The sequence below is a fragment of the Propithecus coquereli genome, unplaced genomic scaffold (assembly GCF_000956105.1).
Source record: "Propithecus coquereli isolate 6110/MARCELLA unplaced genomic scaffold, Pcoq_1.0 Scaffold136, whole genome shotgun sequence".
Taxonomy (NCBI): domain Eukaryota; kingdom Metazoa; phylum Chordata; class Mammalia; order Primates; family Indriidae; genus Propithecus; species Propithecus coquereli.
The window spans coordinates 4,564,926-4,578,456 of NW_012137858.1; positions in this window are offsets into that span (position 1 = coordinate 4,564,926).

Genomic DNA, 13,531 nt, shown 5'->3' on the forward strand with positions numbered 1-13,531 from the left:
CATGGGATATGTTCCCTGTAATTTATGTAACTCCATGATATTTCCCCTGTATACACAAATACACAAACACAACTCCCAACTCCCTGATTCTGGTACATTCCATGATTCTAACCCAAAGACAAAAATCAAAATCAATGCTGGCCCTTCGTCTAGAAAGGAGACACATTGCTATTTGGGCTTCAGAGAAAAAGAAATGAAAACTGACAGGTTAGAATTAACTGGGAAAAGCACCTTATCTCAAATACCACGAACATTTCAAGCAGGTACAGCGCAATCTGCTTTGCAGTTCTGCCCGGGGAGGCCAACAGAATTTTGGGCCACACCTGGGCCACTGGCAAGATTGAGAGGAGCTAAAAATAGACCCAGAACCGAGCACCGAGACTCTTCTGAATTCATAAGCATGAAGACTGCCCCAGAAGGACTTGTCTCTCCAACATTTTCCATCCACAGCATGTCGCACTGCCTAAAATTCTTAAGGATTATGGCTTTGTGAAAGGCCCCTGTCAGAAAGTAGGCAGCTATCCTGGGAGCAGGGAAGAGTGACTCTCTTACTGGGACGGAGTCAGATGGACAGGGGCTCATGTTCCAGCTCTGCCCATCACCATCTGTGTGACCTTGGGTCAAGTCCTCAACATCTCTGAGCTGCTGTGTCCTCCTCTATAACAAAGAGATAACGGGCTACTTCATAGAGTTAGTATGAGGCTGAAATGGCCTGATCTCTGCCCAGTGGAGCTCGTGACACAGGTAGCCCCCCTGCCCTGATTGTGACCAAGCCGTGTCGAGAGCTTACCGGGAGTAGAGTGACTGATGAGTCACCAGGACTTACTGGCACCATCAACTAGCAGGGCTCAGACAATGATAATGTTGTTTAGGTTTTTTCTTTTTCTTTTTGGTAGAGACGGGGTCTCACTCCTGCTCAGGCTGGTGTCGAACTCCTGAGCTCAAGCGATCCTCCCGCCTCAGTCTCCCAGAATCCTAGGATTACAGGCATGAGCCACCGCGCCCAGCCAGTTAATGCTGTTTAAATGCATGCTGTCGAGTGAAGTTGCTTTCCCCTCTGTGTTGGTTTCCTAGGGCTACCGTTACAACGTACTACGAATGGGTGGCTTAAAACAACAAAAATGTAGTGTCTCCCAGTTCTGGAGGCTGGAAGTCCGCAGATAAGGTATTGGCAGGGCCACACTCCCTCTGAAACACGCAGAGGAGGATCCTTCCCTGCCCCTTCTGGCTCTGATCCTTGACATTCCTCGGCTTGTGGGTGCATCACCCCAATCTCTGCCTCCATTGCCTGTCCTCTTCTTATAAGTGCACTTGTCCCATTAAATTAGGGACACACTCTAGTCCAGTATGGCCTCATCTTCACTAATTACATCCACAACAAACCTATTTGCAAGTAAGGTAACATTCCGGATACCAGGGGTTAGGATTTCAACATATCTCTTCGGGGGGACACAATTGAATCCGTAACAGCCTCTACACCTGTTTTGAGACAAGCCTTCTCTCTTCAGTGCCTGAGCTAAGATGAGAGCAACAGCAAACGTTCTCCCCACAGCCAGAGGAAGAACTCCCGGGGCAGACCCTGGCTGACCTCCAGTTCCTGTCCTGCTGCCTGTCTGAGGACACATCAGAGGTGGGGGATTGAAAACAGGCCCAGAGAGATAGACACAGGTGGGCACCTCGCCCTCCCTACTCAGTCTGTCCTCACAGCTCAAGTCCTTATTGTGCCATGCTAGTGGGCACTCGGGGTGTGGGTCCCAGCGTCTTGGGGTCCACCTCCTGGAGACTCATAGTTCTTATAAAGCATTGAGTGAAGAAACAGAGAAGAGAGGGAAACCATTCCTTCCCACCCCCATGCTCCCACACACACCTTCTCTTGACTCAGCTCATTACAGCCCAGGCTATGTGGCTAGCGGAAATGTTTGAAGGGGACTGAGCCCCAGCTCCCTGCCCCACCCTGGGATGTCAGTAGCCCTGGGGGTCTGCCAGGGGAAGAGGTGAGCAGGGACTTCCTGATCCAATTGCTCAGGTACATGAGAAAACAGCTGACATTTGCAGGAGTCCCCAGTAATGGAAAATTGATGACAAAGCTCTTCACGCATTTCCTAATACATTTTAAAGTCCTTAACAAAACAAACCTCAGGGCCTGAATAAATTGGCTCCCAGATGCTGGCCCAAGAACAAGCTGGTTGGACAGTGCGGGGAATTGAAGAGAGGGTGGGTGAGGACAGGAGTGAACAGTCTGTCCCTCTCCTGCACCAGGCAGCTTTGTGAGGTGTCCCTGCTACCCATCTGCCCAGCCCCCAGGCAGGGTGGGAGGCAGGGGGCTCCTCTGCAAGAGCTCTCCCTCCTCACCCAGAGAGTGCGTCCCTTCCCTGAAGCAACTCCAGGACATGGACCTGTCAGCAAATCTTCCTGGCACGGCTTGGGCATTGGGCAATGTGCCACCCCGTGAGATGGAGCAGGACAAGTGCCACCAGAGCCTAGCCCCACTCCCCACCTGCTGGGAAGACAGCAGCCTGGAGGTTACCTCCAGAGAGGTGGTCATCTCTGAGGCCAAAGGGAAGCCACTGGTGCAGCCTGTTGGCAGCAGAACGAGAGACGGCCTCTGCCTAACCCCCCATTCCCTACCCTCCTGCGCTGACATCAGAGGTGTGTGGGGGGAAGTGGGCTGCTCCCTCCTGGTGGAGATGACCCCCACGGCTTCCCCTCCCTCATCTCCCCAGCGCAGCCACGTTTCTGCTGCCCTTGGACACCCAAGTGCAGGTGCTGAACAGTTCAGGGGGAGGCAGGGCTGGGGATAGGGTTTACAGACGGAGAGGACAGTGGCCTCAGGTCGGACAGGGAGGGTTGCTCCGCTGTGACGGGTGAGGTGCACGTGGGCACTGCGGGCACTGTTGAGGAGTCAGTGCAGGAGTCCCCTGTAATGGGTTCTATTTTCTCCACAAAGGACAGGACGCCTGCAAGGAGCTGGGGTAGCGAGGGAATGCGGGGGTGGGGAGGGGAAGGTGGGAAGTGGTGCAGGAAAGGGAACCTCCTCCTCGGGGGAGCGGGAGAGCTGCCTGGCGCTGTCCAGTGCACATCTGAGGTTTGGGATCATACACATAAGGGCAGGCAGCACAGTCGGGCCAGGTACAGGATTTTCTCCTCTAGTGCAGGAGGCTAGGGCCTGTCAGAGAGGGAAGGAGGCAAGGGAGTTAAGGGTGTCTGCAACGAAGTTATGACAAAGATGGACCCCAATGGATGTTCTGCTGGGGGACCATAGGGTCAGTGTGATGTGACCCTGAGCCCAGGCTTTTGGCAAGACTTCTTGGGGACTGCCAAGGATGGTCTGCCCCAGCTGGGTGCTGTAAGCAAGCCCTCTCCTGCCACTCACTGTCACAGCCACTCTGTCCCCTCCCCCGGTGGGGAGGGCACAGGCAAGAACAGGCAACTAACTGTGTGTCTTGATCAGATAGATTTTTATAAGTAATTTGGGACTAATAATAAAAAATGGAAGCTTGGGGTTTATTTTCTTTTGCCTGAGTCTGTTGAAGGTTATCTGTATCACATCACTTTATCTCACTTACATCAAGCCAAGCTTTCTTCAAGGGAGAGAAATGACTAGTTAGGGCTGATATCCAAGTATTTCGCAGAATCTGCAGCGTAGCTTTTTCATGCAGAACCTGTAGTGAGCAATGCCCCAAGAAGCCCTAGGGGGTTTTGTCTGTGTGAATGACAATGCCTTAGGGGTCTTTGTGCCTGCAAACGGCTCACATTTGCTGTTTCATCTACAGAGCTTTGTGCTTTGTGGCACACGGAATCAGGGCCACACAGATTCATATTCATCATGTACCAGGTGACAGAGACTCCTGGCCATCCACCCTCATCCCTCTCGCTCTCCTTCCAAAGCAGGAGTCATGGCTTGCAGGGGCTGCCCAGCCACCTGGGAGTTCCCCCCACCCCATTGCGGTTGTGTATGGCCACGTGACTAAGTTTTAAGAAACAGTGAAGTGGCAGAAGGGATGTGTGCCACTTCCAGGCTGATGTGTTAAGGCACAGTGTGTCTCCTCTACCTCCTCTTTCCCATCTCCACAAACTGGAGCACAGAGGGGCCTGCAACCTGGCTTCACCCCCAGACAAAGCCAGAGGGATGATGAAGAAACAAGATGGAAAGAAGTTGGGTCCCTCAATGATCAAAGGCGGCAAAGCCACCCACCAACCAGGAACGGTCACCTTGCCTGTGTCTTAGGTCAGGTGACTTGGGACAGACTCAGTGTACTGGTGGTTCATCAGGGTACACTCTCAGAAGCAGCCTATGCAAGTTTCAGGGCAGAAGAAATTGAACTGCAATGAAGGTGGACAAGAGCCCTCCACTGACCCAGTGGGGACCTCTGGAGCTAGGACGGCCCTTCCAAGGTGCCCTAGACTGAGCCAAGGGAAGGGGACCTTTGTGCTCCATAGATACCTGTCCTTCCTGGATGGGAGCTGCTCCCACAAGGAGTATAATTTGGGCGAGGCAGCTCCTCTCATCCAAGGGCAACTCCCAGACAGGGACTCAGCTATGAGCCCTTAACAAAACCGCATCCAGTAGCTAGGGAGATGGGCGAAGGGGGGTTCTGAGCGGTGCACCGCAGCATCCACTGCAGACTGTCACATAAGGGAGAGACTTTGATCTTCTTTAAGCCACTGGTTTACTGTAGATCCTCTTTATCACAGACGCCCCACCCTCCCATCTCCTGAAGCTCTCTGCTGGTCACAGGTGTGTGTCCTGCCCCCAAGAGAGAGAAACTCCCTGAGACAGGCACTGACTCAGTAGTTTGCAAGGTGTGGTCCCCAGACCAGCAGCATCACCATTCCCTGGGAAATTGTTTTAATGGCAAATTTTATCCCTCCCCCCAGACTACTGAGTCAGAAATTCTGAGGATGGTACCCAACAATGTGTGTGTCAAAAAGCCCTCTGACGACACCCAAGATTGAGAAGCACACCCAAGATTGAGACCCACTGCTTTAGGTTTTCTTCCTTCTATACTTGGAGCACCATCCACTGTCCAGAGCACATGGTGGCTGTGAGGGTGATTTGGAAGAGCCTCTCCTTGTAGCCCCTGGGGCTACGCATCAAGATGTTCACAGCCTGGTGACGTTTAGCCTGATGATGTTGCACCTGCTCTCTGGTCTCCACCCTTCCCCGCTGATACTACTGACCCATCCCTCCTCTCTGCCTCGGAAGAGTGTGGGGCAGTGGGCTCCTCATTGCTTTGGGACCAGGCAGATGTGGCTTGCAGTCCCAGCTGTGTGTGCTGCTAGCTGACTGCCCTCAGATGAATTGCTTGTCTGTTTCTTGGTTTCCTCATCTACACAGTAGGGATAAGTCCCACTCTGCATAGCTATTGTGAGACAACATGAGAAAACCCACTTAAGTGTCTAACATTGCCTGGTGCTGAGCACTCCATAACCATTAGCTTCATCCTTCAACACCCTTCAGGGCCTACCTGCTTTGTTCCAATAACAATTTCCAAGAATAGGTCTGTAGAACTCATTCACACTGAAAGGTAAATCACCAGTAACTGGAAGTACTGTGACCCCCTCCCCCCCCAGGGAAATTTGCATTTTAGCCACAGCCTAAGGATCAGATTAGAACAATGTTTATTTTTTTTTAATTGTGAGGGGGAGGGGAGGCTTCCTTCCCAGCCCCTGAAATCACACTGCACATGGGGCTGTCTCCCAGTCTGGACTCTTGGTAACTCTTTCCCAGAGGCCTTTGACCTTGAGGAGGCCTCATTCTAATGAAAATGCCCCTTTCAACAGAAAGCTGAGCAAACCAGCCAGGCTTCTGATGGTTATATTTAGCGCTGTCGGTGCCCCCAGGTGCCTGGTTGGCTCCTCGTTTGAATCCGGGTGGAGGAGGCAACGTTTCTCTAGACTTGTTTCTTTCATCCAAAAGTTGAAAATCATTCCCATGACCTCTCACGGCCCAGATCTCAGGGTTCCCCAAGGTCAGCGTAACTCAGACAGAGAATTTTAGGGACATTTTAGGGACATCTGTAGGGGGACCCTCCTTCCCCTACAGATTCTCCTCAACCTGACAGTCAAGGCCTGGTAGTCCTCCCCCAGGGCCAACACTTCCATTCTGCATTGGGAGTGCAGACCCCCAAGGAGAGGGGCCAAGTGACTTCCATTTACAGCAAAGAAGAAGCGACTGCCTGACGGCAGGCCTTGCCTGAGAGTTAGTTCTGGCAGGCGGGAGCTCTGGGCAGCTGAAGAGGGAGGGTGCCCGGCCACGGATTTGAGTTCAGTGATCACATCCCATTGCCCAGCGCTATGCTGGTGTTTCGTTCCAACTTTTGTTTTCCTCTGAAGTCTTTATCAATTCCATAAACCAACCCTCTGCATTCTGTGTCAGTGGCCAGTCACAGGAGGAATCCACTCCTGCCCCACACCCACAGACAGTCCACCCTGCACAGCACTGCTCTGAGTTGCTGTGTGTCCTAGAGGCTCCAGGGATGCGTCAAGGGAGCGCGGGCTGCAACATCTGTCTCCAGGGAAGCCTGGTGGTCGGCTGAGAATGCACAATTCTGTCTTCGAGATCCTGCAGAGGACTCACAACCTGCTCTGTGTAATGTCCCAAGACAAGGACCCTGAGGCCTTGCACTGAGCCATCTCCACTTACGACCTTCTGCATTTGGACAGAGTTTGGGAACTCAACAGGCTCTGTGCCATGCCGTCTCCCCTGGTCCACCCCTTCCCTGTGAGGACGGGCAGGCAGGCTTAGACTGGGTAGCAGGCGCAGAGAGGCTAAGGGATTTACCTCGGTTACACAGCCAGTGTGTGTGTATGTGTTGGGGAGGGGAGTTGGAGCTCATGCTCAGTCTTGCATCTCTGAATCTGATGCATTTTCCATTGCTCAAGGAGACAGTTGTAGCAGCAAAGCCCAGAGCAAGTCTGAGCATTCCCATGGCATCCTCCAAAGAAGAAGAAAGAGAGAAGGTCTGAGAGGAGTACGACCCTGGGATCCGTGGAAAGTCTGCCATATTTCCCCAGCGTTGGCCATCCTTCTCCTTCAGTGCTGCCCAGACCCGTGTGTGGGTTTGCAGCAGCTTTCTCTTATGGCTTGGGACCGCTTTCAAAGAGACAGAGGCTGAGAATTAGATGAGCAGTCTCCCCAGAGAAGATACTTTGTATATTACAACTTTTCTCCAGTAAAGACTCTAAGATGGACCGGGAGAAGACAATCTTGATTTAGAGGAGAAATGGATGGCATCCAGTCGTGGAGGTCACAGCCGCAGGACTGGGCCTTTAGAGAGGCTGGAACCTTATCCTCCCCAAAGACACCGGGCAGATGTTTGTGTAAGATCGTGTGAGTGCCATCGCCCGTGCGCTTCTCCTGGAAGTGGGGCGGGAGGTGCGGCCCGCCTGCTGGACGGCCAAGCACAAGTGACCCCTAAATGTTCCTTCCTCCGTCAGTGTCTCCTCAGACCAGTCTTGTCCCTGTTGCACTGAGGAAACTAAGGGAGTGTGGCAGGTTTATCTCCCTGTGACGTCAGAACTGGAGGTGGCTGGTTCCTTTAGAGACCACTTTTCAGAGCAAAGGATGTCTGTTATATTCAGGAATGGCCTCTCCCTCCCTCCCTGCTTTCCTGCGACCCCTTGGAGAATCTGTCTTCCTCCCTCAAAGCTACACTGTGATAGCGAGGGGTCTAAGGGCCTGTGAAGTTTTGGCAGTAAGAGAAAAACTTCTAGATTTGGTATAGAGTAAAAAATCTTATATTGGAAGATCCTATTACATGGCACCATCTTAACTAACATGCAAAACACCCGGCTTTGCCAGCCAAGGAGGTGTGCTCGTCAGCTACTTTGTGCTCATCCTCCATCCTTTCACCTGCTCATCCTTAGAAAAAAGATCTTTCCCATTGTCTTCTCAGAGAAGCTAGTTCACCATGCCCAAAACACTACAGTCTTAGTGTCCCGATAAAGATCTTGAAACGTATTTTCATAGCTATTATTTAAACAATATGTTCAGTGGATAAAGACTTCCTGATTTTGCATGCATATGGGACCATGTGTAAAAACAAAATGATTGATTTCCACTCTACATTGGATCAAAGCAAGTTATGGCTAAATGATGGTGGGATTCATGGGCAAGCCACTGGTCCACCCCTTCGGCTTTCGGAGATCAGAAGGATTTGAGAGATGGGCACACTGGGCCAGGCCAACTCTGTAAGTCAGGCCTCCAGCTATTCTGAGGCTCACATATTCTGTCGCTTAATGTTCCCTGAAAGTCTGAGATGTCAGGTTCCCCCTCCTCTGCCTGTGATCACATGAGATGAGGGACAGGGATATAACTCACCCTCAGTATTTTCTTTTATTATCCTGTAACAGACACTGTTGATGCTCTTCCCATAAGCCCTAGACCTACTCTTGGGTGTTTCTGTGCACCTCTTCCCCAACTTCCATGGTGCTTTATTATGAACACCCCACACCAGTGACTATCTTAAACAGATAACCCTTCAGCTACTGGAGATACTTTTCCTAGACAAAAGCACCTACGAGTTTATATCCCCCAACCTCCAACCCACGGATAGATCATAGCCAATTGCAGACCAGTGGAGCAGTGTGGCAGATTGCAATTTCCAAAAATGACTACAATATCTTTGGTCCCACACATTTTTCCAGAACATTGTTGCTTCCCTAACAAGAGGTGGCATCTATTTCCCCACCCCTTGAAATTGGGTGGATTTTTGTGACTATCTCCATTCAGAAAGTGGTGGAAGTGATGCTGTATAGTTTATGAGTGGCCATAAAAGGAGATATTGTTTCCACCTGCCTCTTTTGGAACCCATGCCCTTGGAACCCAGCCACGATGTTGTGAGGAAGCCCAGGCCACGTGGGGAAGGTATATATAGATTTGCTGGCTGAGAGCTCCAGCTAAGGTCCCAGCCCACAGCCAGGACCAGTTGCCAGATGTGTGAGTGACTGAGCCGCCAGGTGATTCCAGACCCGGCCTTTAAGCTGCTCCAGCTAACATGGAGTAGAGCAGAGATGAGCAGTCTCACCAAGTCCCACCCAAATTAAAGACCCATGAGAAAAATTAGTATTGTCATTGTTTTACACAACTATGTTTGGGGGTGGTTTATTGCACAGTAAAAGATACCAGATATAGATTTAGGTACCTGGAAGTAGGGTGCTACCATAATAAAACTTAAATATGGGGCCTCGGGCCTGGGTGGCCAATGGAGGCTGGAAGGACCTTGATGAAAATGTTAATGGAAATCTAAAGGGCCTCAAAGACCCTGCCAGGGGGAGCTGGATGGCTCTGGAGGGCCACGGAAACATTTCCAATCCTATGTGCTCTTGCAGAACCTTGCCACTTCCTGTGATGAAGTGGGGTTTTATCTCCCCCTCTCTTGAAATTGGGCAGGCTCCAATTTTGCTAGGAGAAGAGAACAAAATTAACGCTGTTATTTTTTTAGGTACTGTGGGGAGCGGCAGGGAAAGAGCAAGTTACGAGGCTAATCTATTAATCACTCTGAACAAGTACTTTAAAAACATCAAAAATGCATAAATTATTCTTAAGCTTAATAAAAAAAGAAACTAGTAATACCATAATTTTAATTTGCTTTTTAATGTCCATACTTAATTCTAAATCTTCCCTGGGCTAAAGACTAACTCACTAAGAGAATAATATTTTTACCATTCCAAGGAATTGGGATTACCATTCCAGGCAAATTGGGTGACCTTCTTGTTAGGCTAAGCTTGCCCATAGAGCATATTTTTGGCTGGGTCATGACATCTGGAGCTACAGAAACAGAGGGAGATTTTTCTCGTGACAATAATGGATAACTTGAGCTCTCCTTACACTTTGTGATTCCCAGTCCAAACACTCAAAATGGGGTGATCTCACAGCCTGTGACCTAGACTATCTCTTCCCTTATACCTTCCGTACCTTCCCTAATTATCAAGTCTGATTTGAGTTTGCAAAACCACCTCCCCACCTGAAGGACCCCAGATCCTTCCTCACTTCGTTGGCACTCCTCTACTGACTGCTTCATGCTATTCTGAATTCTTTTCATGCTCTTCCAATCTGGCCAGGCCACACCTCTTGAATACATTTAAGTCCAATTGGATTCTGAGTATCCCTCCTTGTCTGTCTGGCTCCCACTGAGGTCACTTCAATGACAGACGGAAAGCACAAAGATGATCACTGTAGCATCATTTGTAACAGCCTAACAGTTGGAAGCAATTGAATCTCAGTTAGGTCACACTAAGGTAAGGGGACAAGGGGGCAAATATACCAGTAGTTTATCCAGGCCTAGGAAAGCCTACAGAACAAGCAAGGGGGCATGGGTGCCCTCAAGCCGATGCTGCCCCTGGGGTGTGTACCCCAACACAGCTCCTTACACCCATGCTGACCATGGTGAAGCACGGGCCAAAAGCTGCTTGTGTGGGCTTAAGTCTGCACTTTATAGGCACATAGAGTCATAGGGGTATGAATATGAGCTTGAGATGCAGAAACTCTGCAACCAGATCTGGCCTGCAAGCTGTGTCTCCCACCCGGGAAAAGGCCTGCATAAACCTATTCCTACCGAGGGGCAGTGGTGGCACTGGAGTGTCTATCTAGAAAGGATTTAGGCTGGGTCATTAGTTGGAAGGACTAGCATATCGACTGTGCTAGCAAATCGAGTACAGTGTTTTTATTCTCAAGTGGAGATTATAGCTAACCCCCCTCCTAGCTACCCCATGGCACTGCCTCTAGTAGGCATGAGAGGAGCACAGAGAGGGCAGAGCTGGGTTCCCCCAAAAGGACTCTCTAATGGTGGGTTTCAGGTGCCAGAGCCAGGAACGGGAAATCAGCCTTGATGGGGGAGGTCTCTTGAGAGCAGAAGATAGTGTGCAAATCCCTTGCAACAAAGTATGTTCTCTGGCTTAGTGAGATGGGTAGGCTGGCAAGAGTGGTTGGGAATTGCTTCCCAGGTAGAAAAGCTGAAAAAGACAATGATGCCTGGGCAGGCAGTGCTTTCTAGAAAGCCCGAGGGCTTGTCCTCTGCTCCCCCAGTTGCTGAGGCAGCAGAGCACCTCAGTGGTCATTTCGTTCTATATCTACCAGCTGTGACTGTAACAGTACCTGCCCCAGACTTCGAATTCATCAGCCTTCACATCTATGCGTAATGCTTATTGCTAGGAAGTTAAGAGCAAAAGAGAGAACAGGAGGAAAATTCAAGAACCTAGATGCAAAAGGCCACATATCATATGATTTCACTTCTTTGAAATGCCCAAAATAGGCAAAGCCACAGAGACAGAAAGCAGATTAGTGGTTACAGGGGCCGAGGGAGGAGGTAATGCGGAGTGACTTCTTACTGGGTACAAGGTTTCCTATTGGAACGATGAAAATGTTTTGGAAATAGATAGTGGTGATGGTTGTATAACATCGGGAGTATACCTAATTTAATGCCACTGAATTGTTCACTTTGAAATGGTTAAAATAATAAATCTATGTTATGTGCTGTTTTTCCACAATTTTTTAGAAATGGAAAGGTCTACTTGTTTTCCTGTGTGACCTTGAAGGGAGCAAGCACTCTGTGTTTCAGTGCCCTGTAACATAAGGCTCTGAGCCCTGCCTGTCCTCCAGGACTGTGGGAGGCCATGTGCGAGAGCAGGAAGGGCGCAGGCATGAGCTCAAAGCCCACCCACAACACTCGCTTACCGTGGGACTTGGGCCAGCTACTTAGGCTCTCTGAATCTCCATGTCGGCATCTATACACAGAGTTGCTGGGAGTCCAGACTTTCTCTGTTTGAGTTAGAAACAATTTTTATAAGGAAATACATATTTACAAACCAAGCAAAAGATGTACAAGTATGTTGTGTGTGTGTGTAGTGTCTGGCACGGATAGACTCACTAAAAGGGCGTGGATAGAACCAATAAAAACAACCAATAAAGAACTATTAAAACTAAGAAAGGTGAAATCAAGTTGCAAAATTAAACCTAAGGAAAAAAAGATAACCAAGTGGTCCATAATTGTCAGTAATATTTCATAGGAAAATAGGATTTGAACTAACCTTTAAGGAGAGGCGAGATTTGGGCAGATGAGTGTGGGAAGGGGCAGGACAGGGCTTGCATGAGCAAAGGCTTAGAGGTGGGAGCATGCTAGAGCCAGTGAGAAGACTGGTCTGGCTGGAGTAGAGTATTTGGGGGCACATGGGGAAGGACCAGATGTTGGGATTTCTAGAATGCAAGACCAAGGAATTTGGACATCATTCTGAGGGCAGTGGAGAGTCATGGATGGTTCTTGAGCAGGAGAGCAATATGATGAATATTGTGACATAATAGAATAAATCTAGCCCACCCTGTGCAGAAATGGTTTGAAGATAAGAGTCTGAGGCAAGAAGACCTGTCTGGCATTAACAGCTTGAACCCAGCATGAGATAATGGGCCATGGGTGAAGGGAATAGACCAATCTTAGAAACACTCGGTGGAAGAATTCACAGAAGTTCTTCTGGGCTCCAGACTCACCCTGCCACCACTACTTCTTGGCTTTTGGCATCAGCATCACTGGTCTAGCTATCTCTCATCTGTGGGTGTTTTCCTGGAAAAAATTAGAGTAGTGGCCAAGAAAATGATTCAGGGGACAGAAGCAGAGCCCAAGTGACAAGCTTGTGTCAGGAAGGATGTACACAAAGCTGAGTGGGAGGAAGGAGCTGGCTTTCTGCAGGACAGGCTTGATGGGTTTTAGGACATGGAACCCCCAAAAATGGCACCTTGGCATTTGAGAAAACAGCACAGGCAGGAAGGTCACTCTCACTTTCCCTCCTTTTCCCCTGAAGCAGGTCATAAGGCCTGGGAAGGATTTTCTGATCTTAACCTAAGGCAGGTTATGCAAGAGCTGCCCTCCCTCTTGCTCGGAGGAAAGGAACATCCTTATGTCTAAAGACACAGGGTCCCAGAGAGGAATCTGAACAAACAGGCCTTGCTAAGTTCCCCCAGTTTGCTACCACTAGATCATACTTTTTTGTACAATCACATTTCTCCATTGCTATTTACTTCTTCATCAAATCTAGCATAAAGATACATAGGTTTAACTGTTTCTTTGGGTCTTCATTTCCTGATGAAGGCTCCCATGTCATGTAAAACTTATGTTAAATAAATTTGTATGCCTTTCTTTTGTTAATCTGTCTTTTGTAATAGGGACCTCAAGCTGTAAATCTAGCAATGAGTGAGGAAAAGATATTTTTCTTCTCCTGTAGGCTCAACCTTGCTTCTGTGGGTTTGGATGCTAGGCATGGGTTGAGCATGAAGCCCCAAGCCACTTGGGCTACTCTTGCAGATCTGTGGAATGGCAGCCAGAAAGCCTCATCAATTCCCAAGTGGCAGCCACAGGGCACTCTCTGGCAGGGAAAGTAGGCAGCTGCTAGTACCATGTGTTGATAACTATCTCCACAATCCCAGCAAGTGGCCCCAGGAGGGGATCCTCGCTCTATCAGTCAATCAGAATAAGGACTGCAACGAGCTTCAAGCCCACCCAGTAGGTGGCTATTCCATGCTAGGATATGTGGGAGCACA